Source organism: Macrotis lagotis, chromosome 8 (genome assembly GCF_037893015.1).
Source record: "Macrotis lagotis isolate mMagLag1 chromosome 8, bilby.v1.9.chrom.fasta, whole genome shotgun sequence".
NCBI lineage: Eukaryota > Metazoa > Chordata > Mammalia > Peramelemorphia > Peramelidae > Macrotis > Macrotis lagotis.
In genome coordinates, this window is record NC_133665.1 from 29,160,564 (window position 1) to 29,187,978 (window position 27,415).

A 27,415-nucleotide genomic window follows, 5' to 3' on the forward strand; every position below is an offset into this window, starting at 1 on the left:
ATTAATTATGGATTTAATTTCAGAGGCTCAACAATTTTTTCAAGGCTTGATATATGGAGCACAATGCAATCCACAAACAGGGATATGAACAGGACTTAACCAACCAATTCTTCTTCCATTTTGGTTCTATAGACTTGCATGAGCTATAAAAACAGGTAGAGGACTAGCTTTGACTCTCAGGCCCTATTTTGCTGCTCCCTGGTCTTGCTGTTCAATCACTCAGTGTCTCACTCTTTGTGTACACCAAGCACTTTTACCCTCCACAATCTCTCGAAGTCTGTCCAAGTCCATGTTCATTCTTTTATTGTTTTAATGCTGTCCATGAGGTTTTCTTGGTAGAAGTACTGGGATGGTTTTCCCTTTCCTTCTTCAGTGAATCACTTTTTGTCAGAACTCTCCACTATGACTTGCATGCCATAACTGATCTCACATCTTTTTTTCCCCTTCCACTTGCTGTGCATCCTGGAGCAGCAAAAGAATTGCTAACTTTTCTCTGAAAGGAAAATCCTTCAACTATTATGGTAGGGAACTTAGTGTATGCTTTGAGCAAGCAAAAATGTTACATTGCAACATAGCAACATAATCCCATGTGTCTAGCTAGTTCTTATTAAATATTTTATGCTGGGTTAATTACAAGTATCTCCAGCACAAAATTATTTGTGTTCAATTCATAAAAGGATTTAGAAGAGTTTTTTCCAAAGAAGAATTACTCTTAAGAATTATCTTTTAATTATTTGGATAAAGGTCTATATTTATAATGTTCATATGTCAGTCTCTGGAATGGAATGGATTAGACTTTTGTTTTCTCCTTATGACAGACTAGGTAATAAATGTCTGAAATTACTTTGTGTGTGTGTGTGTGTGTGTCTACCCTTTTTGTTTGTTTTCTTTGCCAAACGACAGATAAAGTCTGACGGGTTTATCAGGCTTTCATATTTGTCTGATTTGCAACATCTTTCTTTAAGTGAAGAGGTAGCATTGTATTCTAAGACTAGATAATGTGTCTTCAAACATACCAACAGTAACAACAAAATACCAAATAGTCTCAAAATTGTGCTTATGGTACATTGTATCAACAACTGTTTTATAAATTGCAGAGTTTCTAAAGAGAATCTCTGTTTACAATAACATCCAGAAAGAATGATTTTTCAATTATTGAAGAGAAGTAGCTCTAAGGAGAACTGAAAAAGAAATATTCTTTGTGCTGTGTAAATGTATACCTAGGCTTAGATCTTGTCTCTATTATTAGCTGGGTGACCAAAGAGAAGTCACTTAATGTCTTATTTTTAGTTTTCTCATGTTTAAAATGGAGATGATAAATTGTAGGAACATCTCAGTGGATTGTAGTATGGCTCTAATTAATGCAATGATTAATGTATGTAAAATACTTTGTAAACCTTAGAGCTAGAAAAGATTTTCAGGGTTATATAGTCTAACCCACTCTACTCCCATTTTAGAGATGAAAAAACTAAGTCTTAGAAAAATGAAACAACTTGTCCAATTTCAACACAAGTAAGTAAGAAATGGAGGCAGGACTTGAACCCTCATCCTAGCAGGTGGTCCTTTAGATTCCAAAGTTAACTCTTTCCACTGCATTATATAGGTTCACAGTTTGCCCTACTTATCAAGATGGGCACAAAAAGGAGATCCATTTTTATCATTTTGTTCTTATAAAACCCCTGTCAATGCCTTTTCTGCAGCAAGTGAATCTTCTGTCATTGTGAAAATAAATTGGTAGATCTTTTGACTTCCAGTTGAACTTCTGAGATTTGACTGGTCTTTTGCCCATGTTGTGTAAGATTTACCTGACCATTTTCAGAAGACTGGCCTTAAGGATTTGTATATTAGATATCATCAAACAAAATAGTTGCAGTGTATGGTATGACAGAAAAAAATTCTATTACTCTCCTTATCCCTCCAAAATGTCCAGTTTCCTATACTGTAAGAGATACCAGCTAAACTTTTGCTTAATTCTGTTTTTGATGCAGTGTGGTGCTGTCTTGGGTAAGAAAAATTGGGGTGGGAGAGAGAGGAAGGAAACAAAAAGGGAAGGAGGGAGGAAGAATAGAAACACAGCATCCAATTCATCCCCCTTTCCCTCTCAACAAATAGCTAATTGTAAAAAGCCTCTGGGTTTTTAAAAAGGAGACACTTGATAGAGTGGCTACTGCTATTATTTCATCACAATTTCGATTACTATCCCATGTGCAAATTAATTGGTGTGAGCAAGGTATAATTACGTCCATTATCACTATCAGCTACCAGCAGAGCCTCCATCCCCTAACTCAGCAGGATAAGTCTAATTTTGTGGCCATCCAGAACTCTGGAAGGCTGTGGAAAAACCTGCTGAGGAGAAGCATGTTATTCAGGTGAAAAAGGAGGGTGTAAGGTACAGGCAAAGGGTCAGAAAAGACATATGTTGCCTAGGGCTTCTATGGGTTATTAATGCAGTAAGTCCCTAGAAAGCTGTTCATTCTTTTTTTCCCCACAAAACCAAGCAGTGTCCCTTATTCTTGCCTATTTATCCTGTCCATCTTTTACAGACTGCAAAACTTGGGGTGTGAACAAGAAAAAGGAGTTGACAGCAGTTTGTGAACTAAGAGCAGATTTATAAAGTGAGAACTACAGTACTCATCTTCCTCTTTTGTCTGTCTTAAGAAATCTTTATTTTTCTTATGTTTCCACTGCCTAGAAAATGTCCAGCTTCTACAGCCAACACAACTCATCCTCTCCAGAACTTATCTTTCCTAGGACAATTGCAAAAGTATTCAATTTTTCAAGGTTAAATCAATCTAAGTATAATTCTTCATAGGTAGGGGTGGGCCTGGAACACCTGATGAAAGGTAAGAAATGGGATCACTGTAGTCCTTCATAGGGTCACATCCACCTATAGCAAAGTCAGAGATGAACAGGATAGAAAAATATATCAATTAAGACGGAAGGATGAAGAAGAAAAAAGCACTGGAATAGGTATTAAGTGAAAATAACTATAATTTACTAGAAAGAAACACTTGACTGGAAGGAAGGGGACAGGGTCCTAGCCCTAGTCTGGCCAGTGATTGATTTTAGCAAGTTACTTAAATTGTTTGTTTTCCGCTTCTGTAAAGTAGAAATAAAAATGCTTCTTTCAGGGAGATATTGTTATGATTAAATGAGAAATTCATTAAAAAGTCTCCCCCAAAAGGGGATAATATCTATTATCAGGCAAACTGTATAATTATACAGGGATCATTTTTTATTATAGTCATCTTTTTATTAGCTTAATTCAATAAGTGTTAGGTACTCTGATATCCCTAGCACTGTGCTAGAAACTAGTCAGGGGATGGCAGTTAAGTATAGTATAATTTTATACTACATTTATTGTGATATGATGGCCAAATCTGATAATGCAATCTTAAGAATCTTAAGAAGGGCAGCATGTGATACAGAGTGATAATATGGAGGTGAGAAAGTCACAATGTAGAAGCATTCTGTTCTTGTCAGGCCATTTTTGAAGTGTTTACTTTTTTGGGTGGGGTTAGGCTTTTTTGCAAGGCAAATGGAGTTAAGTGGCTTGCCCAAGGCCACACAGCTAGGAAATTATTAAGTGTCTGAGGTTGGATTTGAACTCAGGTACTCCTGACTCCAGGGCTAGTGCTCTATCTACTGTGCCACCTAGCCACGCCCCCCCCAGGGGTTTGTTTTTGTGGAATGTTCACCTTTTGATTACATTTTAAAGGGAGACCACTGATCTGTTGATAACTTGGAGAAAGCCCAGAAAAAAACAAAAGACCTTGGAGATCATGCCTTATGAGCATCAATCAAAGAACTAAGGTATGTTTAGATTGAAAAAGAGGAGCAGATAGGTAGCACAGTGGATAGAGTATTGGACCTGGAGTCCAGAAAACCTGCATTCAAATTTGGCCTTAGACACTTGCTAGCTGTTTGACCCTAAGCAAGTCATCTAACCCTGCTTGCCTCAGTTTACCCATCTGTTTAAATGAGTGGAAAAATAAATAGCAAACAACATCAGTATGTTTGCCAAGATTATCCCAAATGGAATCATGAAGAGTCAGATATGACTGAACAATAACAATAAACAAACTGGAAAAAGAGATTTCAGAAGGACATGCTGGATGTCTTCCTAGTATTTGTAGGACTTCCATGTGGAAGAGGGATCAGGTTTATCATTACCCCAGAAGGTAAAACTGGTGGTGATATTTCAAAACAAGGATCTTTGTGTTTGATGTCTGGGATAAAAACCTTAATTATAAGTTATTCTAACATGGAACAATCTGCCACAAGAGAAAGCGACTTCTCCTTCCCTAGGAGGAAGTCTTTGAGGGATGGGGGGGGGGGGATGATAACATCAGAGGCTTATGGTCAGAGGGCATGCTTATTCAGGTGGAGATTGGACTGGACTGCCTCAGAGGTCTCCTTCATTTCTGAGGTTCTGAGATCCTACAGGGTGTGGCTTTTGCCTTCCAGGAGCTCACAAGTCTGGTAGCAAGGTAAGATGTGCACATGTGAAACAATTAAAAAAAATAATAAAAGGACAGAGGGAAACAAATCTTTATTGAGCACCTGTGATATTCTAGGTGCTGTACTAAGTTGTCTACAAATATTATCTTATCTGATCCTCATAGCAACCCTGGGACATAACTGCTATTATATATTATATATGTATAATGTATAATAATCAATAGCGTAAAATATAATATATGTAATATATATATTATTTTATAGATAAGAAAATTGAATTAATGTTTGTTTTCAAAGTCACATAGCTTTAAAAAAAATTTGAAGCCAAACTAAAGTCAGAACTTCCTAACTCTGATCCAGGACTCTTTTCAGTCTGTAACACAGTGGTCTTTTGATGATGATGAAAATGGAAATGGAGAGATGGAGGGAGATCAAAGAAATAGATATGACTTGGCACCTGCATTTATTATAGGGTGAAGTTATGGCCAAATGGCTTAGATTTTGAAAGTGAGGACAATATCAATAACAGAGAAACTGGAGGATGAGGCACTTTGGGAGTGGGGATGGATAAGGTATGATGAAATTTAGTGATGGCTTTGTACCAATGATATCATAGAATGCATTGCTGCCAAGTGATTAACTGATGATTCAGAGCATCATAGGTTTTAGGGCCCCCCTCTTTATTCTTTCTAATGTGCACCTATAACTTGGAGATATAACAGGTAGATTCTCAACATCCTAGTAATTTGAAGAGATCCTTGGCTGTGAACATCAAATGAGATAATATTTATATGTGTGTGGCATATTGCCTGACATCTAGGAGGCACTACAGAGATGCTTTCTCTCTCTCTCTCTCTCTCTCTCTCTCTCTCTCTCTCTCTCTCTCTCTCTCTCTCTCTCCCCCCAAAAGCTGAGCAAACACTTTCCCTTAGTCATCAGTAGTAGAATAATGCTTTTCATTCACCCCTAAGCATTGCTCAACTCCCCTGAGCATGCCTTTAAAAACAAAACCAAAATGTTTTGACAGCAATTTGCCCACCAATGACGTAATATTCATTTGTCTGGGTAATAAGTGTCAAACAAGCCAAATTAGCAAAGGTAGGGTAGAACCTAGATGTTTGGATGTTTCTGTAAATTGTATTTTGTGCCTCTCCTCAAACTCACTGTTTTATTAGTGAAGCAAGTCCATGGAAGAGAATTGTGCTTGGGAAAGAATCCTTACTTTTCACATATGACATATACATACATATGAACACATATGATATTATATATATATATGTGTGTGTGTGTGTGTATGTATATATGTATATATAAAACTACCCTGACAACTAACTTTCTAGACATCTCTATTTTCTCACCACATAAATAAATCATTAGTTCACATATAAAAATATCTTTATCTATATGAATATAATATTAATTGGTTCATATATATATATGTAGGTGAGTGTATACATGGAATGTATACAAAAGTTGTATAAGTATATGTATATAACTAGGGCAGCAAGGTGGCACAGTGGATAGAATACTGGGTCTAAAATCAGGAAGACTCATCTTCCTGAGGTCAAATCTGATTTCAGACACTAGCTAAATAATCCTGGACTGGTCATTTAGTCCTGTTTACTTTAGTTTCCTCATCTATAAAATAAGCTGGAAAAGGAAATGGCAAACCACTCTAGAATCTTTGCCAAAAAATCTCAAATGGGGGTCACAAAGAGTTGGACATGATTGAACAACAACATGTACATAATTGGATAAGAATGCCAACCTCAGAATAGCCAAAAGATTCCTTGCTTTTGTGTATATCAGCAGTTTTTGGAAGAAGCCCTCCTATACTACAGCGATGTCCACTACAATAAAAAGATTATGAGCAATCATGGACAGGGCTTAACGTCATAGCCTCATAGCAAGCCCAGAATAACATCAGCTCATGCATTATGCTTTTAGCACCTAGAAGCCACTCTGTTAGAATTGATCATCACTGTGTTTTATGTCAATGAACTGTCACTGCAGGCCAGGAGCTGCCCAAACTGTCCCATGCAACATGGTGCATTTATATTTGCTAACTGGTTTATCATTACACAAGAATAAATTCAGTTTCAGCTTCATAAACCCAGAGAAGAGGGCAGAAGAAAAGAAACAGAGATAGAGAGGAAGTCACAGAGACTTTACTTTTCTTCTCTCATGAGAATTGAGCCTTTTGCTGTTAAACATGAAAAGGGATTAATACTTTATTTCTTTATGTTTATTCAAATGATATTTGTTCCCTGACTTGGTGCTTTTGTGAAAAATAGCTGTGCCACCTAGCATATATATGGCTTGTAAATAAGCAGATAGAAAATTAGCTCCAAATCCTTTCTCTCTATCAGGTGGACAGTGAAATAAAAATTAGATGCAGTAGAAAGCAGGGCTACAGAATTAATGTCCTGGGACAGATGGAATATCACAGGATCTCCACTCATTTTGGAAGAAAAACTCATTAACTTGACCAAGAGAGAGATATATATGTATGAGGCTCACATAGAAAACTGAATTGGCAGCCCTGACTAATTAGCAACAATTAATTTTATGGAAGTATCAAGAACACATGTATTATGTTCTGTAAAAACTTAATAAATGTCACCATAAATCATTTTCACTTTCTCTCTCTCTCTCTCTCTCTCTCTCTCTCTCTCTCTCTCTCTCTCTCTCTCTCTCTCTCTCTCTCTCTCTGCTGCCCTGAAATATTTAGAACCCAAGAATATAGAATGATCCAACTCTTGAGTTTCTTTAACATAGGAAAATCTGCAAAGTGAAGAATATATTTTTTGCCAGTCATCCATATACATAAATATGTATGTATACATACACTCACAGGTTCCAAATACTTTAAAAATCTGATTAAGGGAATTTTAAGCTGAAAATTGAGGAAGAGGAAAAAAATTGATCATGTACATCTATCGAGGCAAAAACCACAGTGAGTAACAGGTATAACATAAGAATAAAAATATCAACAGAGAAATATATAGCAGAAATGAATTAAGAAAAAAGGTATCAACACAATTTTGGATTTTTGCATACAATATACTAATTATGCCTAGCAACAAGAGATCTTAGAAGAAGGAAGTAAATTCAAACTTGTAAGTATCTCTGATATGATACTGAATGCATTTCATCACTGGAATAGAGCTATGAAAGGAGTAAGGTTTGTGTTACAGTTAAATAAGTATTGGTTTGGAAGTCAAAGAACTTGGATTTGAATCTGAGCTGGGTAATGTACCATCTGTGTGACCCTGGGCAAGTTCTTGCACTTTGCTTGACTTCAGTTGCCTGTTAAGCAAAATGGGAGTGTAGGTTTAGATGATCTCTAAAGCCCTTTACTTCATCTTCAATTGGATGACCTGATTCAAATGAACAGAATATATGAGTGGTTCTGTGACACCATTAATGTAAAAGATGTGCCCTGTGCTAGACACACTTCCAATGGAATGGATGGCACAAAGCTTGGTACTTGGATAAAACAAATAACGACTACAGTCAACCCAAGCTAGTGTTTATTAACAATCCCATGTGGAATCCTAGCCTTAAATAACACATGCACTGAATGTCTTTAATGTAAGAAGTATACATTTATGGGAGATCATGTGTTCTGAATATTATAAGAGAATATGGAACACATCTGGGTCTAATAAAGAAATATTAGCAAACCAAACTAATATAATCTTTAAGACTTTAAATCTTTAAGACTTCCTTAAGTAGATGAATAAGTTAATGCTGACCCTCCTTTAAAAAAAAAAATATATATATACATATACACACATACATACCACATACTTATACACCCACCCATACACATACTACACAAACACAAAATAAGGGAAAAAAGGAATAATTTGACCTAGACTTAATATATGTTGTGCTTAACTACAAGAGTCATACAGAAAATAGAATGTAAAATGGGGATAATAAAAATAATCTAGAGTTGTGACCCTGGGGTCAAATCCAACCACTGATAAGCAAGTCACCTACCTCATTGAACCTTAGTTTCCTCATCTATAAAAGGAAGGAATTGAACAAAATGGGCCTTTGGGATCCTTTTTAGTCCTGCACCTAGGATCCTAGGATCTCATCCAACTCTTAGCAGGTATCACAGACATGATTACTAACTCAGTTTTATAGATGAGGTTTTATAAATAAAGTTGTTATCCAGTCATTTTTCAGAAATGTCTTGATTCTTCACCAACTTTCATTTGGGATTTCCTTGGCAAAGATACTGGAGTATTTTGTCATTTCTTTCTCCAGTTCATTTTACAGATGAGGAAACTGAAGAAGCAAACAGAATTAAATGACTTGCCCAGGGTCACATTGTAAACAAGCATCTAATATTATATTTGAGCCGACAACTCCCTGCTATCATCATGCATATCTAGAAAATTTCCTACAACCTCAGCAATCTATATATAATCTATGATGGACAATGTGTATCTTATACCTAAGGCCTAGAAATGCATTTGTTGGGGGTTTAATAAATAGACTGACCAAGATCATAGAAGCAGAGAAAATGAAAGCTGGGATCTTAAGAGTTCATGCCCTCAATATAAAAATCCCATTTTATAACATTTTGGATAAATGGTCACTTAGCTTTTGAATGATACCACTTAGGCTATCCCAAAAGTTTTAGCTGTTTTTAAGTTTTTGAAATTTAAAACTATGAGTGTTTAAAACAGCCCCAAGACTTTTGGGACACCTTTTATATAGGACTCATTCCTTCAAGATACAGCTTGTTATCTTCTAGTTAATTAAAGATTTCTCTTGCATCCCAATGTAATTTATCTCCATGTAAATCTATTCATATAATAGAAAAGTAGTTCCAAATGATGTTTGAAGATTCTTCTAGTTCCAGATCTACGATCTAATCCTATCTGTTAGCTTATGTAGAAAAAGTTTGTTATTCCCTCATCCACAATAAAATCCTCTAAATTCTTGAAAATAAGTATGGACTTTTCTTTTTTAGTGAATTCACCAATTCTTTTAATAATGTAATATACCCACAGGTGCAAGCATTCAGACTGGTGCCCTGCTACAACAAATAATCACTCTTCAATCTCTACTTTATCTATATATGGTGCCCACATAAGAAATGATGAAAAGGAAGAATTCAGAGAAACATAGGAAGACTCATATGATCTGATGCAGAATGAAGTTGGCCAGAGTAGGAAAACAGTATACACAATTATTAAAGGAAAATTGATAGAAATAACAAAAAAATTGGATGCTATGGTTGAAGAAAAAATGAGAAAATTCATTTCTTTTCCTTTTTTGCAGAAATAGTGGTGCTATAAAAGTGGAATACTGTAGAGTTAGAGTCAACTAACATTGCTTAGTTTTGTGGAATTTCTTGTTTTCCTTTATTAATTCTATGTTATAAGGGGTGGTTTGGTAGGAAAAGAAATATATAAATTAAAATTATGTAGATTAATAAATACCATTTTAATTTAGTGCTCATAATTAAACACAATGCTTCAAATATGACTTGACCAGTGATGACTTATAATGGAATCTTTTCTGTTTTAGATACCATGCATCTATAAACTCAAATTATGACTGGATCAGTCTGTACAACTCTTTGTGACCCCATTTGGGATTTTCTTGGCAAAAAGTGGTTTGCCATTTTCTTCTCTACCTCAGAGAAGGAAACTGAGGCAAATGGTTAAGTGACTTTCCCAGGGAAACATAACTCATAAGTGTTGAGTGCTGAGTGCTGAAATTGCAGGCTCAGTAATCTATCCATGGCAGATATGTCAAACTTAATACACTGATATCTAAAATGCCCACTTATTATTCTTAGGAATTACCACCTAGCTAAATTTTAACAACCTAGCTAAATGTATTAATAATATTCATCACAAGGTTTTGTAAACTACAATGAAAACTTGATAGTAAATATTGCATATACCCCTGTTAAATTTTAATTTAATTTTAATAATCCAGATTAATGATTTATTACAAGGCATTGGACCCTGAGATCAACAATTATGGGAAAGTCAGTTTGCAAAAAGTAAAAATTCTCAGATAATTAAATTTTCCTACTTTGTAAAGTATTTTCAAGTAGAGATCCCGTCTCACCTATTTGAATGACTAAATAAGAGCCATTTATTAATAATGATCATTTGGTATTCTTTCTGAGTTGGAACTTTTAAATTAATTAGTTAGCCTGCATTTATTTGCAGTACTAATTCACCGGCAAGTTCTGTTACAAAAAGAGAGCATTAAATTGAACTTCCCCAAAATTTGCCTGAATTGCCTGAATTTCAATTAATGAAATCTTACTATATTTCTATTTTAGGCTTTTCCCAAAGTTTAATACAATTTTGCCATCAGAGCAACTTTGATTTCCTTTGCTCTGAACTATTTTTTAAAAAATCGGTATGTTCTTGGTAAAGTTAAAGCATCTTCCTTTTTTTCCTACTGTTAAAGCATCCATGGGACATTTCTTGGGTTGGTACATCATAAAGAACTGAGGGGAGGGGGGGGAAGCTTCAAAACATCAACTAATCTTTATATATAAAACTTCTGAGTTCAGACCCTTTAATCTGAGACAGGGGCTTTATATGTAATCCAATGGGTGAAGAATAGACAAATGGAAAGAAGACAGTGTCTTTGAACTATAGATTCCTTTGCAGCTCACTGATTCCTTTCCATTTTCATCAGTTAACTGACAGTCCACATCAGTGAAGAACTAAGAAAATTTGAGCAAGTATTAATCCTTTACTCTATTCCCCAACTCCCCCTCCCAAGATTCTTATCATACAGCCAAAAAAGCTACATTTATTGCTTTGTCAATGTTGATGCATCACCCTCATTTCTTAGTACTTAATATTGTTTTACAATTTTATTTCAGACACCATGCTGGGCACACTTTTGGGGATTGTTGCTATTACTGCAGATATAAAAATCTATGTAATCTTCCATGTCTTAGTACAAAAGTAAACAAGCTCACAGTAATGGTTTTGTTTTTCTCTGTTATTTGTTGATAGTGAACAAAGCATCTGGAAAGTGTTTCATGGAGAGGGCATATAGATTCCACGTGTGGTATGTTTCACAGATTTGGATTCTGAAATACCCTGTGGTTAAGGAAATTGGGGGAGAGAAGAAGTTACATTCCAATGCAACTTATTCAGCCAAATTACATTTTTCAGAGGTGAGACCTTTCCAGTGAGGCACACCTTATTACCTTTCTTTAAATAAAATAGATTGGCTGAGAACTTACTCAGGAAAAGCCTGGTATTATAGACACCCAATAGCAACGACAACTACACAAATGGATATTGTGTGAGTCTTTGTCCCATTTTTTTAATGTTTCAGAGGATTTTAGATCAAAGTTTGATGGCTCTGACATCTATGGAAACCTCAAGGGTCAAGAATTTGTTTGAACATGACCACTGTTCTAAGAGACAGTGATTCTCTTTGAATATGAAGGACAACTACTACTTCTACTAAAAGACATAGTACTTTGCTGAAGCTCAATGCAAGGTACCATCCTCTGTCAGGCTTGCCCAAGTCTTGCTGATTCTCTTTTGAATCACAGAATCCTCTCTATGCTTTTTAAGTGTTTATAATATGAATTTCTAAAGGAGACTAAGTAATGACAATGATGAAGAAGAACAATAATAATAGTAATAATAACAATGGCAACCAGAACTATGTTGTGTGGTTTTTTAAAATGTAAATACACAAAATTTAGAACTATAATTTTATTGATTGATGGATAACCCAGAAGAAGCAACTAATTGATAGGTTTAGAATTCAGATCTCTGAATTCAATCAAGATCAAGGTACAAGTTAAAAACTCCAATATTTTAACCATTCAACAAACCTTTATTAAGTACTATCTATGAGCCAGAAATTGCTGGATACCAGGGACTACTGAATACCAAAAAACAAAGATTAAAGAGAAAGGGAAATAAATTTTTCGGTCTCAATTGGCTTGTAGGGCTAGTCAGATTTTCTCTGTACTTACCCACTTAGGCATTTTAGGTACTGTTAATTTAAATTCATTCATTTTGAAGTCTGAAGCAGCTGCTCAGCAACTGGTTGAACATCTGGTTAGAAAAGTGGCTCATTCAGTAAATTTTAAAATCATACTGATTAAATATGACCCCTAATTCACCAGATAAGTCATTGTACTATAAGCCTGGTAAATGCCTCTATGATACTTTCACAGGCTTAATTTCTTTTTTGGTGAGGAAAGCTCAATTTCACTTTTTTCTTCTTTCTCTGTATCTATCTCTCTCTACAACGCATGCACACACAGACCCACAGATATAGATATAGATATAAATATCTTTTTTGTCTATATGTATCTGTATTAATACCCAAATATATGTGAATTTATATATATATGTATATATATATATATAATTGTGATCTTTTGATAGGCAGTGAAATGATTGCTTCTTTTTCCCCAAGAGTCAGAAAACTACCCCAATCTCCAAAAAGTGGGTAAACGGACTTGTCATTTTCCTCTGGGAAAACCATCACATTGTGGTACATTCACTCAACTAGGATAGAAACAGACCATCTCTTAAGATTAAAAATAATTTAAGATTTCCCTGCAGCATGTAAGTGATGGAAATTTATACATTATATCTGTACAAGCCTTTATAGTTTTCAATTTACAATTTTATCTACATTAATATATTGGAGAAGGATTGTCAAAAGATCAGTGGATTTGGAGTAGGAAAAATGAGTTCAAATTCCAATTTGGTTACTTAGCTGTATGATCTTTGTGACTTCTAGGCCTCTTTACTTATCTACAAAGTGAAGGGTTTGGGTTATATGATCTCTAAGATCCTTTCTAGCTCAAAATATGTGATCTATGATCCTCTTAATTCTGTGAAATGGGTAGGGTGTCATCTTTGGTTTGGGAAAATGAGGCTCAGAGAGGTTACCTCAGAGAGACCAAGATTACTGGTCTGGCCCTTCTGACCCTCAATTCAGGGCTCACTTTACCACCCGGCCAAGAGACAGCAAAGTTTGATGATGGAAAGGAACATTGTTGGAGTCAATAACAGAAATTCCTCTCTCACTATCTTTCATATGCAAGAGGATAATGAATCTAGGCATGCTCAAAGCTCTGATTTCCTTAGTGTAAGGAATTTCCTGTTTGGGAACTCATTCCACCAATGTGATTAGAAAATCAAAACTAGAGGTGATCTAGTCTAACTATATTGTTTTATAGCTGAAGATAATTTAATACATGATTCCTGGGGAAATTGTCTGAATCACAGGAAGTTGTTTAGTGACTTGCTGAGAGTCACCAAGCTAGTAAGTAGCAGAATCAGGATTTGAACCCATATCTACCTAACTTTTGCAGAAAACATTTAAGTAGCTTTAGGAAGCAAAAGTCCCTACAATTCTGGATATCATTAATGTCTAGGCTGGACTGAAATATTATTTCTTTTGTCCATAGCCTTTATCTCTAACCCAACTTAAGGGACAACTTCAGCACCCTGTGGTTCCTCCCAGGTACCCTCCAACATTCTACCTTCCTCATTTACACTGTCTCCTGGATGCTCTTGTTGCCTTTCTGAATGAACTGGAGATAGGAACTGAACTGGTGCTTTCACTCCTAATCATAGAAACTCCCTCTACCGATGGAGGATGGTGTCTTCTGTGCAACCCAGAGTTCTAGAAAGGTGAACAAGCATAGAGATGAAGTGTCTTGCCCTTGCCCACACAGTCAGGATGATGTTAAAAGTGAAACTTGAAACCAGCTTTTTCCTCTCTCTGAGATGAATTCTCTATTCTCCATGCCATAAAATTAGAACTCCTATATAAATAAATATAGAACTGCATGATATAATGTCTTCTCAAAGATTTGCTTATTTTACATTCATCTGTCACAGTCTGAGTAATGTGATACTAAAGATTATCCAAAGTCTTTTTTGATGGGTGTAGTAGTAGTAGTAGTAGTAGTAGTAGCAGCAGTAGCAACAGCAGTAGTAGTGGCACTCACAGCAGTTATATCTAGCATTGTAAATCTAGCAATTATATAGCATTGTAAAGTTTGTAAAGCACTTTATACATATTATCTCATTTGATCCTCATAACAATCCTAGTAAATAGATATTATTACCCCCATTTTATAGATTATGGAAACTGAGGAATGAAGAAGTTGTTATTTGCCCAGGGTTACAGAGCCAATAAGTATCTGCATTTGAATTCGTCTTACTAACCTCAAGTCCAACATTCTACTTACACCTAACTGCTGCCTTAACCATTTAACTGAAATTACCATAAATGAGGGAGAGGGAGAAGGGAAAAAAAGAGAGGAAAGGAGAGATAAAGAGGAGGATAAGAGAGGCAGAGAGAGGGAGAGAGGGAGAAAGAAGGAAGGAGACAGATAAAAAGAGACAAAGAGATGGAGAGAGACAGAGAGACACAGAAAGACAGAGAGAGAGAGAGAGACAGACAGACAGACAGACAGACACACACACACACACACACACACACACACACACACAGAGACACACACACACACACACAGAGAGAGAGAGAAACCTCTGCACTGTTAGTTCATTAGAAATAGCAAGCCAAGAAATCCTGCTTCACTGTTAGAAGGATCATATTTAGCCTCATTCATATGGTGAGTGAGACAAAACTGTGAACTTATATCTCTGTCAAAGGGGATGTTATTAATGTCTCTGGGCCTGAGAATTTTCACCTGCCATTTTTTTGTGAATGTGTATGCGCATATGTGTGTGTATATTTAAATGATTTATCAAGAGATTTTTGTATTATTTTAATGGTTTACATTTAACAATGAATTTAATCATCAGTGAAGAGAAGTCCAGGCATAACCCCATAACCTATGTTTGGAAACAAATTGAAAAAACTTTACTATAAATCCCTTTCCTTATTAACTTTTAAATTACTATGATATTATATATTTATGCATTATATATATATGTATATACTATATATATATATGGACAGAGAGAGAGAGAGATAATACACACAACAGTGATCTACTATTTGCAAAGAAATGTTTATATCTTTAAGCAAATGTTTATTGATGTCAATAGTCACATGAACTTTACACATCAGTAGGAAATAAGTAGAATAGAAAGATTAGCTTATGGAGCCAACCATCTTAGTGAAAAATGAATTAGGGTTAAGAATTGAAACGAAAGAAAAGCAATTGAGATTCTCCTTGGTCTGCTGCACTCTAGAATCATTGTATTTACCTTTGTTGAAAGTAAAAAAGAGGTTTTGGTAACTATTAGAGTTGGGTTCATCTCATCATCAATTTTCTACTTAAAACCAAACACAGGTAGATTATGCATAGTAAATGGGGTCAGTAGTCTCTCTTTCACCTCACAAGTTATTTTCTGCCTACATTGTTGTCTTTAAAGTCCAGAGAAGATGTATTTCTATAGGTCATTCATTGCATGAAAGTTGTATTGTGAATTTGTTCTTATACCCAGAGATAAGGTTAAGTTTCAGTTGCCCTGGCAACCAGGATAATAATATCTTATTATTGTAACCCTTTGGCCATAGATCTCAGACCTGTTTTCAGATGATATTCCTTTCATTTTTAGATTCCATAAGAGAAGACAGTATTATCTCTTGGTATTGCCTGAGAGGGAGAATGAGAGCTCCAGAATAAAAACAACTTTGCCTAAAGAATCTAGTTTATAACTGAAAGAAAAAGGAGAACTGTATTTCAACTTTCAGTTCTGTATTTAAGCTCAGGTGCTTAGTCCATGGTTATAGTCATATAATAATTATTCTTGAATGTAGGGCTGTATGTATCAAGTATCTTTTTTTTCCCTCAATGTCTTCTGGCAATGATATAAATATAAAGGTACAAATAATGAAGCAAACACAAGGGTAGTGTAATGGGAGAGGGTGGGAAAGAAGGGTTTACAGCAGGGATGGGAAACCTTTTTTTCTTCCAAAGACAATTTGAATCTTTATAACATCATTTGCCTGCTTTATTTGGTCAAACATTTAATCAATTCACCCCTAAAAAACTTATAGATTTATTGAATTTTGAGTTCCATCTACAGTTGTCGGGGCAGCACCAAACCAAATGATTTTCAGGCCTTAAACGACCTGCAGGCTAAATGATCCCCACCCCTAGTTCAGAGGAAGGATGGGAGGGACAATGCCAGTAAACTCCTAGAACCTGTACTAAAGGGCTTAAGCAGAAGTGTCAAAGATGCAACTGACAGTAGAGTATGAAGAAACTAAACAAAACTATAATTGAGAAATATCTAATACAATAAATAAAAATACAATCAAACAAAATGTTAATATGTGGTTTTCTAAAACAACAGGAAATCTGCAGGATCTTTCTTTATAGTTTAGAGCTCCTGCATTTTTATTTGATTTTTGACACCAATGCTTTAGAGAGACACTAATGCTATGTCATGAAGCTTCAAGAAAGCATTATGAAATCACATTAGCATCCTGACTTGCCACCCACAGACACTAGTAGGTTCTAGGGAACTAGAGGACTAGTAAAGAGGTTACAGAAATATCACCTAAGCAGCTTTAGGAAAAGAAAGTTCCCTTATCATTTCTACTCCATCTTCATATCATAGATTCCAGGGCTGGATCTGAAATATTTTTCTTCCTATTTTCAACATCTAACCAAAGACAGAAGCCCATTTTGATTACATGTTCCACAAAGGTTCTCTCCAGGCCTGTTTCATCCCTTCTTATCTCCTCCCTCTGCACACACACCCATACAATTATATTCTAATATCATGGGTCTTTAATTTTCCCTGTGTGGGCAGTCAGAATCTTTTAGGATTAAAGATGGAAAGTTTGATGGCAGGAGTCATCCAAAGTTGGCTGACAAAGTAACCTTATGATGATATGAGACTATATACCTGCAAAATTAAGATTTTTCTAATTCTCAAATTTAAAATGCAGAATTTTTTTTCTTTAAAGGAGAAATTGTTAAACTTTCTTAAGTATATGGTTAGAGAGGCATATATAAAATAAGGTCCCAAAGTATAGAAGAAAAAAATATTGTTAGAATCAAAATAAAACTCATATTTATATGAAATGACTAAATTTAGATGCATTTAAAATACTGTGTCCTCTTCAGAGAGAAGAAATGTTGAAAATAAATGTTCCTATTCTTCCAGCTTTGAAGTTTGCCAGTCCTAGCACTGGGATGGGTCTTAGATATGCTAACACTTGACTGTATGACTCTAGGTAAGCAATTTCTCTATCTTAGTTTCTCCATTTCTGCAATAGGAATTTTTAAAAGTGCCCTACAGATATTACAAAGATAAAAAAACCTAAAAAACACAAAAGTAAAAGAATGATAGGGTGATTCTATCTATTTTTTTAAAAGACACTCATTTGTACACACTAAAATTGACAATCACTTGATAACCATATCTCACTGTTCCCCAGAAAGCACATCTTACTGGGAACAATGAAAATGGAGAGATTTAGTCGAACAGATGTATCCAAACAATTCTCCATAAATGCAACAAATGAAAATTCACCTGGGTTTTTGAGATAAACCACCCAAGACCTTATCCCATTTTCTTCTTATAAGTAAAATAGACACACACACACACACAAACACACACACACACACAAACAATTGAATCAGTAGAACTGAAGATCTTGGGAAACCATTTGTTAGGCAATAATTGCCTACACCCCATCTACTGGGCAATCAAAATCCCCCTTTTCCCACAATCTTCTCCCACTCAAGCATCCTCTGATTAGGAAAGGAATAAAAAAAAGCAACATCAACACTTATGGGCTTTTTGTTCCTCTCCTGCTTCACTCTATTGATTCTATCACACTCCCCAAAGATCTGAGACATTTTATAATCATGACCATAATTGAACACCATCAGGGGTTGAAGGGGACCTCCCTCTTTGACATTTAAAGAGACAACAGACATCATTTTAAAAGCTATAAAGACCCTATAGTAAAGCTGGTATAAGCCACACATAGATAGAGGTCTCTGCCACCCTGACCTCTAGTTTCTTAATTGTGGCTAGGGGGTCCTGACACAGCAAAGATGTAGAAAGAATTCCCCTCATACCTCAAGGAGCACATTCAATTATCTGGTTGTCAGGATGACATGAAGAGAAGGAACGTTTCTATGAGTGAATCATCCCTGGGAAAAGCAATTAAAAAGGCCTTTAATCAAGGCCTGCTGCTGTTAACAAGACAGGTAATGAATGGATCAAAAGTGCTGGTTAAGGGTTCCAAATCCCTTCAAAACCCCAAATCTGAATCAGGAAAAAAAAGAGAGAGAGAAATCTCTTTATCAAGTATAATTGCTTAAAATATAGGACTGTAGGCTGTAAAGTACGTCTTTAATTAAAAAGACATTAAAAAGAGTACAAAGACCACTGGGCCTGCCCTTTTGTCTTTCTTATTGTCAATATCCTGCTGCCTCCCCACCCTCTACTTCCTTCTTTTTGTCCCCACAATGGCAAGTTGCACGAACTGTCTCTCAGGTTGCCACCTATTATCCGAGGGGGCTTATTTTATTTTATTTTATTTTTATTTTTGCTGTAGCTTGGCTAAGTTTGAATTAAGGTTCCATATACTTTCCTACAATTTTGCTACTGCCCTGCCAAGTTGCATGTCTTATCTTTTCTGATGCCTGTCCAATCAACTAAGTTTTGTCTGGAGCTAATTAGAGGAAGAGGTTTATGAATAGCTCACTCAGTCTTGTATCTTTTATGAGATCATCCTAGAGGTGCAGAGGGATAAAATATTACATTTACTATTGACCAACATGTGATGCTATTGATTAGCTGTATATGTGACAATTCTTTTTTGAGTATTTTTGTAATATGTGTTTTATAGGGAAAGTCTTAGAATAAACACTGCCTAGAGGACGATTGGGATACGGAGGCCATATTGCTTCAAAGAACTCAAAGAACTCAAAACTCTTGACCATTCTGAGTCAAAATTTCATCTTCCTACATATGGGAATAGGGCAATTTTGTACATTAAATTTTATTTCATCGGAGAGACAGCACAGAAGAAAGTTTTGAGGGTTAAGTGGCTTTGGACATATTAGAAGTTCAACAAATGTTTGTTGGATTGAATTTAATTAGAGTAAGCCAAAAGGTTGCTGGATTTTGTTTTAGCCCAATAACCAATGACCCATTAATTTACCAATCTAAATAAAATAAACTGTTGGGAGAGATAAGCAGGATTGGCTGCTGTTTTGGTTACACAAACTGTGTCCCATTCAATTAAGCTTGTAAGATTCAAAGCAAACAGTACCAGTTCTCAGTTGGAGTGGTTTCAAGCAAGCTTTGCTCAACAGTTTTCTGAGATTAATATTAGTGTATAACTGGACTAGTAAAACACTGAAATGTGGGGTGCTTAACTCATGGAAGATATTGTGGCTCACCTGCTAGATTTTTCTATTATTTACAAATGAGAGGGAGGATCTAAATACTGAGAAGTTTATCTCACCTGTTCTATTTTCTTGGTATATAAGCAATGTTTAAAGTAGACTTTGTTATAAAAATCTCACAATGAATTATAGAATTAGAGCTTGAAGATATCCTAGAGATCATCTGCTCTAATCCTCACATTTTACAGATGAGGAAACCAAGATCCAGAAAATTTAAGGACGTTGTTAAGGACACAGGTAGTCACTGATGAGCATTTGAACACAGGTCCTCTTAACACCACAGTATTCATTCTACTGTTCCATGTTTCTATCAAACACTGCACTCTTTGTTCCAAAATGTATATATATTAAAATGGGTCTGTCTTAATTGCTTTTTATAAAAAAACTGAATTTTAAAAGAACCCATTGAAAATATGTGTTTTAACCATTTATATCAATCCTGAAAATGAAAGGAGAGTCACCCAAATTTTTTGCCTTTAGTCTGCCAAGGATTTCTCATCCTGCCTGGGACAGATGCCACTTTCCCTCAGTTACTCTACATGCTTCTCGGCATACCATTTCCTCCCTTGTCTCATGGAACAATCAAGCTGAATTTCAAGAATAAAGGCTCTGATCAAGGAACACAAAGACAGATCAGCTAATAAACAAAGCTATGTCTGGAATTCATGGGCATAGGCAAGGGTGTGCCACTCTTTCCTATTCTTTTGCACGAGCTGAGGCTCACGTCCACCACACACACACACACACACACACACACACACACACACACACACACATATACCCTCATACACATATTTACACTCACACACACACACACTCTCATACACATATTTACATTCACATACACACACACACTCTCATACACATATTTACATTCACACACACACATATACTCCCATCTATGAATAAATAAATATGGGTGCTGTTCCAACCTTACAGAGAAGCTCAAACAAGAAATCAAGGGGAATGTTATGGTTCTTGTCTCAAAGGAATCCATGTTCTAGAAGTGCAAATATGTAAGAATGGATGCCCTTCTAGAGCACCACAAAGAAAGACTCCAGTTGTGAAAGAACCTAAAGCATCTGCTTTTCCAGGATTTGGTAATAATGTGTTTTATTTATTAGAGAAAGAAATATTCTTTCCTGCTTTTTTGTCCATTGAGCCCAATGTAGATCCCTCTACACAAAATGTTCAAAGCATGAGAGGACAGAGGGGCCAAAACAACTATGGGTTTTTCAACTGTATTACTACCATTCTGACTTGCTTTCATAACTGAAGAAAAGCAACATGTAGGTTCATTTAACAGCTGGGAAAGTTAAGAAAAAATGTGTTCTGCAGTCTAGTGATGTGATTTGTTTTCAAACTGCTGCAGTGGGTTTTTTTTTCCCTCAAAGTGATAGTGTTACTGCTCAGAGAAAACTCCCTTTACCAAAAGGGAAATATATTGAACTCTTCTTAAGGTGATGGGAACTTGAAGTCAGAATGAAGTTTTGCCTTCAACAGCTGGGAGCTATGTGATGATGGGCAAAACACTCAAAACTCTGAACCTCAGTTTCATCAGCAAAATATGGATAATAATTCCCATAGGACCATTTTAATGGGACTATTTGTTGTGAGGATCATATGAGATAATATGTAAAAAGTAGCAAACTTTAAAGCACTATATAAATGCTAGATATTCATTATATATATATATATATATATATATATATATAGTATAAAATTCTTAAATGTGTACTTATTATCTTCCTTCATACTAGAGGCAACTGGATGACACAATGGATAAAACTATGGGCCTGGAATGTAGAAGAAGATTTGAAGTCCAATATGGCCTCAAGACACTTGTTGTGTGACCCTGGGCAGCTCATTTCACTTCTGTTTGCCTCAGGTTCCTGATTCCTGTTCTATAATCTTAATCACCATATAAATGCTAACTAATATTATTGTATTTTACTTTGCATTCTCAGGACCTATTATAGTGTTTGACACATTTAAGAAATATTTGTAAGCTGATTGTTATTATTATTATTAACAAAACTATGACCTATAGCTCCTACAGCCAAGACTCTACTTTCCTAAGATCCTGATCACAGGATCAGGCTTCATATTTTTTAGGAAAAGTTTCAACACAAGACTTAATTGGGCAGAAGATCATTTTCTAAAAGAAACCATTGACAAGACCAAAGAAAAGAAAAACTGCTTAAAGAATCATTGTTATGCTTTAGAAACTTCTCAAGATAATTCTTAGCCATTCAATCTAATGAAGAGAAGTACAAATAATTCTCAAATCCCTTACATTTGGCACCAGAAATTAGGAAGGACTATGATCAGACCTACACAGAAGGAGCATATAAGGTGTGTTCACACACTCACTCCTTTTGAGTCCTAACCTCCTTCAGCTCGGATCCACAAGTGATAGCCTGAGATCCAGCTATGAAATAAAGGAAACAACACCGTATTTTTAATGAAGAAAGTTTCTAGCTGTGAAGGATTTCCTATTTTTTCCCTAGTACCAAAGGAGTTTTTACTAATTTTACTAATTCTGGAATTTCTGTGAGACATCAGAAGCTCAAGTATTTTTTAAGATATGCATTTAGAAGGTAGGGAGATCATTTCTGTTTGAACAATTCATCTGGGTCTTTTAATTCTTTAGTCTGCTGCCCATCAAAAGATAAGATGCTTTGGAAATTTTTTTTTTTTACAAAAAGATTGAGAGTCAAAATCTGTGTTCAAATTCTGATTCTATTGTGCAAACTTAGGCAAGAAATGTAACTTTTCCTGGCCTAAGTTTTTTTTTTTAAATAATGTAAAAGAATGGAGTTTTAATTTAAGTTCCATTTTCATTCAGAATCTATGATCTTAAGACAACAGATGGTGAGGTCTATTTGGTAATCTATGATCCTTTTCTATTCTTTTCAGACATGGAGGACCTAGAGATAAAAAAACAGAGGTCTCATACAGCAGTTCCTGGCTCTATCACTGATATAGGATTGGCAGTAGCTATAATTCGGTTCATTTTGCCTGAAATGACAACTTTAGCACTGTTCAAAGGTATATTTTGGCTATCCATTCAGACTCATAGCTCAATTAGACCCATAATTTATTCATACAATAATGGTCTGAATTTCTTTCTTTAAAGTCAGTGAGGGAAATGGGGGTGGGAGGAGGTATACAATCTGACATGAGAAGAATGTAAACTCTGTAAGGAAAGGATTTTTTTTTTTTGGCTTTGTATCCCTATCACCTAGTATAGTGGTTTGTACCTTGCAGGCATTTAATAAATGTTCACTGAATAGAACTCTGCTCTTCTCTTCTTCCTTGCCACAAAAACTGTGGATAACTCAATATTCACAGTGCCAGTGCATTTACTGTAATTAGAATTTCAAAATTCAAATTCACTTTCAAATGAGAATTTTCTACACCCACTTGAAACCAGCACAACTGAAGAGTTTATCATTAGCAACCTCTAAATTCAACCAGTGTCCAAGGGCAAGGAGATCCTCAGAAATACCCACGCTTAAAACAAAAACAAACAAAATCCTGGGCTTCCTCAGGATGTCTGAGGCTACTTGGTGGCAATGGTAAATAAGAGAATACGTATCTTGGAAGCTAACACTAAAGTACTATGAGGATGGACCAAGACATTACTCTTGAATTTCTATTATTTAATTTTGAATACACTAAAGTCTTACTTTTATTCCTCCTTGTGGCATGTTCCAGAAGACCATTCCAGTGGCACATAACTGGCAGATTCTCCTGAGTTAGTATGACCAAATGATATGCTGTTGGTCTATCATCAGAGGATCAGCTGACTAAATTCAAAAGGACTCACTGTCAGAAGACTGGCCATTAGGTGGTGGCTGTTTCTGGTTCATTGCCTCAGTTTTCCAATCTATAACATGAATCAGGCCTCTGATGTCCCTCCTAGCTTTAGATCTATGATTCTATAATTCTTTGAAGATCATGTCTTAAAGGAGGGGGGGACTGAGATCTAGGTTAAGAAACATATTGGATGAGTTCACAGCTCCATCAACAATATATTAGTGTCCCAGATTTCCCACAACCCTCCCAACAATGATCATTATCCTTTCTGGTCATATTGGCCAGTCTGAGAGGTATGAGGTAGTACCTCAGAGAAGCTTTAATTTGCATTTCTATAATAATTAATGATTTAGAGCAATTTTTCATATGGCTATGGATTGCTTTGATCTCCTCATCTGTAAATTGCCTTTGCATATCCTTTGATCATTTGTCAATTGGGGAATGGCTTTTTTTTAAAAAAAATATGACTTAGTTCTCTGTATATTTTAGAAATGAGTCCTTTGTCAGAATCATTAGTTGCAAAGATTGTATCCCAATTTACTACATTTCTTTTGATCTTGGTTACAGTGGTTTTATCTGTGCAAAAGCTTTTTAATTGAATGTAATCAAAATCATCTAGTTTGTTTTTGGTGATGTTCTCCATCTCTTCCTTAGTCATAAACTGCTCCCCTTTCCATAGATCTCACAGGTAAACTAGTCCTTGATCTTCTAATTTGCTTATAGTATTTTTTTTTATGTCTAAATCCTGTATCCATTTGAATCTTATCTTGGTAAAGGTGTGAGGTGTTGGTCTAATCTAAGTTTCTTCCATACTAACTTCCAATTTTCCCAGCAGTTTTTATCAAAGAGAGAGTTTTTATCCCAATAGCTGGACTCTGGGTTTATCAAACAGCAGATTACTATAATAGTTTCCTGCTATTGCACCTAGTCTATTCCACTGATCCACCACTCTATTTCTTAACCAATACCAAACAGTTTTGATGACTGATGCTTTATAATATAATTTTAGATCAGGTAGGGCTAAGCCCCCTTCTTTTGCACTTTTCCCCATTAAATTCCTGGAAATTCTTGACTTTTTCTTTCTCCATATGAATTTACTTACAACTTTTTCTAACTCATTAAAGTAATTTTTGGGAATTTTGATTCGTAGGGTACTAAACAGGTAGTTTCGTTTTGGTAGCATTGTCATTGTTATTAAATTAGCTCTACCTATCCATGAGCAGTTGATATTTGCTCAGTTATTTAAATCTAATTTAATTTGCGTGAGATAGAGGAAACTTCTTACATGAATGTATAAGAATCCCCCTAACTGGGATCCACCCTAACTTCACAGTAGGGCTTCATGTCTTAATGACCTTTTGGGGAAAGCAATTGCACAATTTCAAAGTGATGAGTAATGTATACATTAAGAACTACTTTAAAAAATAATAGATGATATTTCTATAGCACTTAGAAAGTGAAGAATCAAGAATAACTTAATTCAAGCTAAACTTCAGACCAACTAGCTGCATGATCCTGGGCAAGTCAGCTAAAACTTGTCTATCTCCATTTTCTCTTTTGTAAAATGAGGATAAAAATAGCACCATCTCTTTGGATTTTTTTGAAGAATAAATGAGATAATATTTGTAAAAAAATGCCTTACCAACCTTAAAGCACTATATAAATATAAATTATTCTTATTGCTCTTTTATAATTAAGGAACTGTATAGCACTTTTGACATATTATTTCATTTGATCTCAGAACAACCTTTGAAAATAGGTACTGTTATTATCTCCACCTTATAAATGAGAAAACTGAGGACTAGAGAGGCAAGTCACATCCCCAGGGTTATACAGCTTTTGAACTCAAGTCTTCCTGATCACAAAATCCACATGCTATCCATTCTCTACAACACATTGTCTTTGGCCAAAGCTTCCACAGTTGTAGTCATTAACACTTTTGGTGATAATATTCTTGATTAAGTAGAAATATGGTTTAGGACTGATATAAGAAATAATGTGGCTCAGTGAAACCAAGGAAAACATTCAGGGGTCTCAACAGTAATTCACTCTTTAGGGCAATTTCATCATATTATGGCAAAAGCAACAAAAAAGAATGAAGATGAGAAATACAGGTTATAACCACTTGAGGAAGCAATTAACTAACTAACTAACTAACTAACTAAATAATTATTAACTTTCAATAATAAGTATACAAAGAACCCCTCCTCTAGGAGGGAGTCTCCAAGAAGAAAATCTTCTACCCAGATAGGCATTGGGAAAAAGTCATCACATCATCCACTGAGATGAACCTGAGCTCCTTCATTTTCTCAATCCAGGCTGAATTATGTTTACACAATGTACTTCATGTAATGTAATGAGATTGGATTTGTTTGTTTTCTGTTTGATTCTGTGGTTTGTTAAGAAATGGAGTTCCCTTTTAAAAAATATTAGATTTTTCTATTGTAAAAGTAATTAGATATATTAGGGCACTGGTCACATAGGGACTTACATCCTGAACTACCATTCCTTTGGATTTATGCAAGAGATGGAAAGATTATGTCCATATCCCCTATAATATAAACAACAATAATAACATAAATACATAATATTTTCCATTAAAAACAGGTGGAGTTCTTTCTACTAGGTCTAGAATTGATTTTTTTTTGTTTTATTTACCCCATTGGATTCTAAGCCAGAAAGTTTAATCTATACAGACCAAATCAAAAGGATTGATGCAGTTTCCCTGCTGAGATTTCTACCCAAATGACCTAAAAATTTCCTGCCTATTTGGCCCTCATCACAGATGAAAATGAGGTTTTTGGCTCATCATCTTGGCAATAACTTAGCATGAATATGCTTGCTGTGTTAAGAATACTTAGAACAGTCTCTGGGCAAATACATACACACCCATGCACACCCACAAACAAATGTAGTGCTTTGGGGGGGGGCGGGAAGAGTAGGGCAATAGGAATCATTTCAAATTAATGAGTTTTTTCCCCCTTGAACTGATATATCTTTTGAGAACGCCTACTCACTGGCCTTTAGTAGTTGTCAGGAGCCAAACATTGTTTGGTTTATAAAGCCAGTTTAGTGTAGGGGGAAAAGTTCTGGGCTTCAAAGTTAAGAGACTTAGTTTTTAATCCAGCCTCAGACACTAGTTGCTAGATTTTGAGAGGGAGGGAAGAAGGAAAGAAGGAAAGAAGGAAAGAAGGAAGGAAGGAAGGAAGGAAGGAAGGAAGGAAGGAAGGAAGGAAGGAAGGAAGGAAGGAAGGAAATTCTCTAAAGGACATTGAACTCAAATGCCTAAACTCATGTATGTCAGTTTGGTATCTAGGTCCTTCAGTCCAAATTTCAAACTCAAAATCAACTCTGAGGATTTCAGCTTACATTGAGGTTCAGTACTTGGATGCCCTCTTAGAGGTTACTTTACTTCACTGAGGCTCTGGAACAAAACTGATTGCATCTCTTTGCCATTTCCCCTCCCCTCCCCTCACTTTTCTCCCTCTGACCTTCCTCCTATCCCTTCCAGTCACTGGCAAAACTTTCTAGAAATCTTTAAACTTTACAAGCCTCTGCATTTGGAAAAGGCACACACACACGTATATTTTCCACCTAAAAATCTCCCTCTTATGAACTGAGTCGGAGCCCACGCTTCATCTTCAGCTTTTGTTCAAACTCTATAACGAATAACCCCACACTTATTTCAACCTCAAATAGTTGCGACAGAAACTGATAGCTGATGCTTTT

The 27,415-nt window shown here is 35.6% G+C and overlaps 1 protein-coding gene and 1 long non-coding RNA gene across 3 annotated transcripts in view; one reads left to right on the top strand and one right to left on the bottom strand.

The window, feature by feature from the left end:
* NTRK2 (neurotrophic receptor tyrosine kinase 2) overlaps positions 1–27,415 on the bottom strand; it is a 417,637-nt gene that overhangs the window by 110,256 nt on the left and 279,966 nt on the right. The gene's annotated exons all lie outside the window — the stretch shown is intronic.
* Positions 20,966–23,130, top strand: LOC141495384 (uncharacterized). The gene is made up of 3 exons (XR_012470755.1): positions 20,966–21,153; positions 21,625–21,752; positions 22,784–23,130. It is a non-coding gene; the product is annotated as an uncharacterized LOC141495384 (long non-coding RNA).